General features: G+C 44.7%; 1 long non-coding RNA gene across 1 annotated transcript; it reads left to right on the top strand.

The window, feature by feature from the left end:
• The first annotated feature begins 240 nt into the window (after positions 1-240).
• Positions 241-639, top strand: LOC136541382 (uncharacterized). The gene is made up of 3 exons (XR_010780348.1): positions 241-287; positions 376-486; positions 570-639. It is a non-coding gene; the product is annotated as an uncharacterized lncRNA (long non-coding RNA).
• The last annotated feature ends 6493 nt before the right edge of the window (positions 640-7132 follow it).

The following is a 7132-nucleotide window of genomic DNA, read 5'->3' on the forward strand; positions in this document are numbered from 1 at the left end:
TAGCTGTTTTTGTTTGTAAGTGATTCTTACTTTTATTTAATAAACTCACTTCCACGCGTACGTGTATATAATTATCCTCACATGTAACTTATATTTATATACAGATTCTAGATGTCAGAGCTCCAAAGAATACAAGACACCAATGTTGGCTTCATTGATCCTTATATCGTATTCAAAACCGATATTATTGCCAAGGAGCAGTGGGTATCTGAAGCACAGAAGAATATCATGAAGTTTTTTGTGAAGCAGCACGATAAGACAACAATATTTTTCCCGTACAACTTTGAGTAAGTGTTAATAATAATATAGTCTACACATTTTATGTAATATCAATACAACTTATATGCATGTATGTGTGTGTATAAACCAATGCAGGTTTCACTGGATACTCATTGTCATTGAGTTAAACTCAAGTCGGTTAGTAATCTTGGACTCGTTGAGAAAAGAGCGGGCACTATACCAAGATATGATAGACATTATCCAGGGGTAATTTCGATCTCTCGCGCACGACTATTATTGAATAGACTTTGCCATAATTTATTAACGATCGTACATTATTGGTCGCATAGGGTTTGGAAAGAGTTTATTCGGCAACACCGCAAGGATTGCAAGGCACCACTTAATGTAGTTGAAATACCAGTAAGTTGTACTATATATACTTCCCCACGTGTTTAATTACTATATCGTACTTCAATTTACGTGTGAGATGATGAGAATAATCTTCTTCTCGTACAGTGGTGTTTGCGGCAGTAACCAGGTAATAACTTGTGTGGATACTACGTTTGTGAATTTATCACTGCGCACATAAGAAGAACTCCTAAAGATGTCCTCAGAGTACGTATATATCAATTTTTTATTTATTTTTAAATGAATATATATATATATATTAATACTTTTCCTTTTATTTCAAATGCAAGACTGAATGGTTGAAACAAAGGGTCATGCAAAAAGACCATCTGAAAGTAGTTCAAGAGTCAATAGCAGGATTTCTTCTAGAAAAAGTGCTAAATCCCAACGGCGAGTTCTACTTTGATCCTAAGGAATAAACTATGTAAATTAAATGTTTATTGATATCGTTATTTTCGAGAACAAGATTATGAAAGTGTTGTATATATATACATATATATCTATAATATATATAGTTTCATACTTTATTCAAATATAATAATGCTCGAGATGAGAATTAGATGTAATTATATGCGTGCGTGTATTTATATTAGCAGCGTAGAATACGTAGATAAAAACATATTATATATTAAATAAATATGTGTAACTGAACTGAAAACAAATTAAACAAAAAAAAGAAAAAGAAAAGGAACATTTAGTTCTGGTTGGGGTTACCGACCGGGACTAAAGGGCGTGACCACGTTTGCTCGGCTGGAGAGCCTTTAGTTCCGATCGGTAACACCAACCGGGACTAGTCCCGGCTCGATGACCCGGGACTGAAGGTTCCACCTTTAGTCCCGGGATCGTTGTCCCGGCGCGGTAACCGGGACTAAAGGTCGTTACCGCCCGGGACAACAAAGCCATCCTGTATTAGTGATGGCGGGGGCCAAGAAACTTTGGCGTGCGGCGGTTCCACCAAAGGTGAAGTTCTTCTTTTGGATCGCCTTGCATGGTCGGCTGTGGACAGCGGAGCGGAGGAAACGGCATGGACTCCAGTTGGACGTGGCATGCGCCTTGTGCGATCAGCTTGACGAAACAACAGACCACCTCCTTTGCTCTTGTGTCTATGCCCGCGAGGTATGGTCTTGTTTGCTGCATTCCTTGGGCTCCCTCGCCACAGCACCTCAGCAAGATTCTTGCCTGCTCGACTGGTGGCTGCTGGGTCGGGCTACACTGCCGCAAGCCCTCCGCCGAAGTTTCGACTCGCTTGTGCTGCTTGTGTCCTGGTCTGTGGAAGGAAAGGAACCGCCGCCCCTTCGACCACAGGTCCTTGACGCCGCCCGAGCTGCTCTACTGCATCCTGGACGAGGCGAACGCCGGGATCGGTGCGAGCTACGGATGCCTAGCGTTGCTCACAGCTTTGGCGGCTTAGGGCCTTTTGGCACGGCTTATGCCGGCTTCGGCTTCATCTATTTTGCGCAAATCGAGACACTGTAGCGTGAAGCCGTTTTGTAAACCGTGATTAAAATGAACTAGAAGCCAGGAAAAGCCAGTTTTTCTGGCTTTACCGGCTTTAGCTTCACCGGTGAAGCCGTTTTGGATGAACCGTGCCAAATGGGCTATTAATACCTTGCTATGCCCCCCACCTCCACCTTGTCGCGCCATCGGTTACTTAGTACAACATTAATTCCCCACCACTAGTTGGTGATTTGTGTTATGTGGTCGTCCAAGATGTGTACGGCTCCTCGCCGTGGCTATCCTTGGAGCTTGTAAAACTTTCCACTTTCACTTAATGAAGCACGTGCTAATGCACGCTTTCGAAAAAAAAAGACTGTTAATGCTGCTCTCCAAGTTGCTGCGTTTCGGCAAATGGTTTATGCTCTGAATGGACGCCAACTAGTTACATCTGTGCATGCAGAAACTGAACAAGAGATCCAGTTTTAGTTACTTATCCAGAAACTCTTCAAATATTCACCACACACGGATACACACAGTTATACAGAGCTAAAGACAGAGCACACCAGCTTACTGTTACTCAAGCTGAACTTTTGTGCAGCTCCGAAAGTTTGAATTAAACAAAGCAATAGGAGAAAGGAAGTGATCACCATTGCCGTTCGATACTTTTGTGCAGCAAAATGTAACGGTACCATATTGGAGGTAGCACATTCTTTTTTCCTTTTTTTGGTATACAACATCTGTAAATTGCAATAGAATAGAAGAACTGAAACTTAATGAAAGTACACTCCTGATATGTGAGCAAGTAACAAACCTAAGAGATCGAGGAATGCTGATTTTTCTGAAATATCAATGTAAAATAGTCCTAAATCCATGTTTTCAGAACATACGATCTTTATAATAGTCATGCTCTGCATATACCAAAGAATAAAGCACAAGGAAGGAAAGTGTTTTCAACTGAGATGGTACTGGCAGATTGAAACTTCTCTTTCAAACTAAAAACAAAGATTCGCATGTATGCTTGGTCTTATGAAGTTCATGGCTGAATCACAGAAATATATAGTCAGTGAAAAATAGTATACTTGCATGCCTGCCCTTCCACGGAGCACACAAACGTCGAGCTGCTGACCACAGGGTAAAAAATATATATAGTTGGATATGAAAGACATGACCTGAAGAAGTGAGGTAGTAGAGGGCAGCAGGGTAAAAAACTTTTGTACAGAAACTGAACCAAACAGCCATTTTTATGTTTTCAGGAGCTCTTCAATTTATTCACCACACACGCATACAGCTACAGCATACTGGCAATCTGGCATGCTCAAACTGAACTGAATTGAACTGGACCAGGCACTTTATAATGATGCCAACACAGCCAAGTTCAGCATCACAGAGCACGCTTTGTTCCCGAGTAGGGAGCCAGGGAGGACCAAAGCCCCTGACAGTCAAGCATAGAATATGGCTTCAGTTAGAATGGAAGCCTGGCCTGAACACTGTTCATCCTTCACGACAAGCAAGACGAACCCATGATTCACCATCAGCACATGCTGCAGTCTAGCTTCATTCCAGACAGGAACTCAAAGTGCAGAACCATACTGCTGACTGATGAATCTTTCAGGAAAGTGAAACAAACAAAGAGGAACGAACTTGTATGGTTCTGTGATAAGCAGTGTTTTTTTTTTTCTGAAATACGCATGAGAGCTGCGTATCATTGCATTAAGATAGAGAAAAAAGGAAGGCTCAAAATAGCCAATACAAAACTCACACCACACACACCTCAGGACATTTTTGTTACAAACACGCCTGTTTATATTAAGAAATGACCAAAACCTCAACTACAGGAGCCGCTAACGACCACCACGACTAGCAGCAGCCACCAGACCTCTGAGACCCTTGGCGCCTGCCAGCATCCAGTGATCTGCCTCATCCTGTGCAAGGAGAAGTGCCCGATCCAACCTGGGCGAGACACCATTAAACACAATGTTGTTCCTTTCCTTCCAAAGGATCCAAGCCCCCAGCATGACCAGCGAGTTAAAGCCTTACCCAACGTCCTTGTTGAAAGTGCTGCCAGCTTGTTGCCACCAATCAAAGAACCTTGCCGAACTTGGTTGAGGTGCAACATCTGGTAATCCAGAACGACGGAGCAGCTGGTGCCAAAATTGCAGTGAGAAGACACATGAACACAGGAGGTGCTGAATTGTTTCATCCTTCTGGTCGCAAAATGGGCAATGTTCAGGGTGGGGCAGACCACGTCGAGCAAGTCTATCAGCCATCCAACAACGGTTATGTGCTACTAACCAGAGGAAAAATTTACAATTCCTAGGAGCCCAATTACTCCAAATCAATTTGCTTGGCTCAAAAAGGATTGCTCCAAGGAAGAACGCCTCACACGCCGATTTGGTAGAGAATTCTCCTTAAGTCTCAAATTTCCATTTGTTAACATGGTTAACCTCAGGTTGAAGTACTACTTCCTGGACCAAGTCCCAAATATCTAGATATTCAGCCAAGACTGCAACAAAATGGTGGCCTCGAATATCCTGCACCCAACTATTATCCATTAGCGCTTCCCTAACAGTGCGCCTTCTTGCCCGCCTTTTTGGAACACATGCAAATAGACGAGGGGCCAGTAGCTCAATAGAAGACCCATTCAACCATTTATCAGTCCAGAACTTAGTGTCTGCCCCATTGCCAACCTCTGTGGTCACAGCCAAGACAAAAAGAGCTTGGGCATTCCCATGAATTGTGACAAGGAAGGTTGCCCATGGCTTATCAGGTTCAGTTTTACTCAGCCACAGCCATCTAACCCTGAGAGCCCAACCAAATTTCTGTAGGTCCAAGATACCCAAACCTCCTAATTCCTTCGGACGACAAACCTTGGGCCATGCAATCAAACAGTGTCCACCATTTGTCTCCTTCCTGCCTCTCCAAAGGAAATTACGACGAATCTTGTCTACCACCTTTAAACACACTACTACACAAAATCTTTTACACAACGTTTACCAAATGGGCTCCGAGGTGGTTGACCTGGTTGTCCGCCTCAGTTATTCGAGGCAGGGCAGCCAGGCCAGCAACCGCCTCGGTTAATCCTTAACCGAGGCGGGCACTATAGAGAAACCGCCTCGGTTAATGCTTATTAACCAAGGCGGTCGCCCTAACGTAACTGCCTCGGTTAATCGTTTAACCGAGGTGGTTGCCCTAAGCCAACCGCCTCCGTTAATCAGTATTAATCGAGGCGAGCACTATAGGGCAACCGCCTCGGTTAATCGATTAACCACGTCGTTTGTTCTAAAGCAACCGCCTCAGTTAATAGGCGATTAACCGAGGCGGTTTCCTTATAGTGCCCGCCTCGGTTAAGTCTGGGCTATAAATGCAGCCGCACCCACCCTTCTTCCCCATGGCTCCTCCTTCATTTTTTTGGGTTTTGACCTCAAAACCCTAAAAAGTGGCCATTTTCTAGGGGGAGAGGCTTTGCCCTTGGATTTGTTGAAGGGGGCATCGCAAGAGGTTGATTCTCGCTCTCAAACCCTCAATCCTCTCTCTTTCCCATGATTTGGGTGCTTTTTCTCAAGATCTAGATCTAGATCTATTTGGAGGAGAGAGAAATCATCAGATCTAGAGCTACTCGGTTGTCTTTTTCTGTACTGCTGTGCTTATATGTGCCATTTTCGTTGTTTGTTGTGTGTGCAAGGTGTTCGCGGTCATGGACAGGGAATGGATGTACAAGACATCGAGGCTAGATCCAGCTTTCCTGGAACATGTGACAAAGTTTATTGCCGCTGCCAAAAGGCATCGTCTGAGTCGAAAGCAGGAACTCACCATCTGTCCGTGTAAGAGCTGCAAGAACCTTCTTGCCCACGGAGACGACACGGTGAAATCTCACTTGATCCGGTACAGTTTCGTCGAGGATTACACCATTTGGAAGTTTCATGGGGAAGCAGAGGATCCGAGTGCCGGTGCATCTGGAAGAGGGAACTCGTCGACAGCGACGACGGCGGCAGTGAATGCTGAACAACAAACCTCATCAGCAGTGACCGGCGGGCACGACAATGCTGCTACTGGCGATGACAATGCAGATCATGATTATGTCACAATGGATGATCTACTCCAAGACACGACTGACGACGATGATGGTGATGGTGGTGAGCCAGTGAGGGATACCGAGACTGCGGACCTTTTTGAGTCAATCGCTAACCGTCTTGACCACGACGACATTCTGTTTGGGAGCCTGAGATGGCTGGAGAATTTCAGAGAGATGAAGCAGGAGGCAATTGATCCCCTCTATAAGGATTGTCCGAAGCACTGGACGGCGCTGTGTTTTAACCTCCAGATGCTGATGCTGAAGGCTCGCCATGGCTGGTCCGACACTAGCTTCAATGACCTGTTATGTATCCTTGCTGACACATACCCAGGGGGTAACAAGGTGCTCGCCAATACCAACCGAGCGAAGAAGCTTATCCGGCTAGTGGCGATGAAGCTTAAAAAGTTCCATGGCTGTCCTAACCACTGTATCCTATATCGGGGCAAGTATGAGAACTTGCAGAGCTGTCCACACTGTGGCGTGAGTCGGTACAAGAGGAATGCCAGTTGTCGTGTGGATGCGGACGACGAGAGAGGGCCAAAGAAGAAGAAGATGGCCAAGAAGAGTGCCGCAAGAAGCAGATCCCGTCTCTTGAGGACGAGGAAGAAGAGGGTTACACACAGAGGAAAAGTTTGGCCCATCACGGTCTGAACTTTTAATTCATATTAAAAATGATCCAATTGGAACAACTTATACCAGACTGTATAAAATATGCTGGGTCTAACATTTTTCTTGATGATTCTTAGGAGGAACAGTACTATGCGAACAATCCGGACGAACAACGCCAGCACGAACAGGATGAAAATGCAAGCGATGTTCAGATAATAGAGACTAAAACTCCAAACCCTGAGGCTAGCACGAAGGGAGGGAAAGGAACGAAAGGAGAAAAATGAACTAAAGGAGGGAAAGGAACTAAAGGAGGGAAAGGAACGAAAGGAACATGCAAGAGCTCAAAATAGGAAAAGAGGACGACCGCCAACAAAATTAGTTGTCAAT

Source organism: Miscanthus floridulus, chromosome 3 (assembly GCF_019320115.1).
Source record: "Miscanthus floridulus cultivar M001 chromosome 3, ASM1932011v1, whole genome shotgun sequence".
NCBI lineage: Eukaryota > Viridiplantae > Streptophyta > Magnoliopsida > Poales > Poaceae > Miscanthus > Miscanthus floridulus.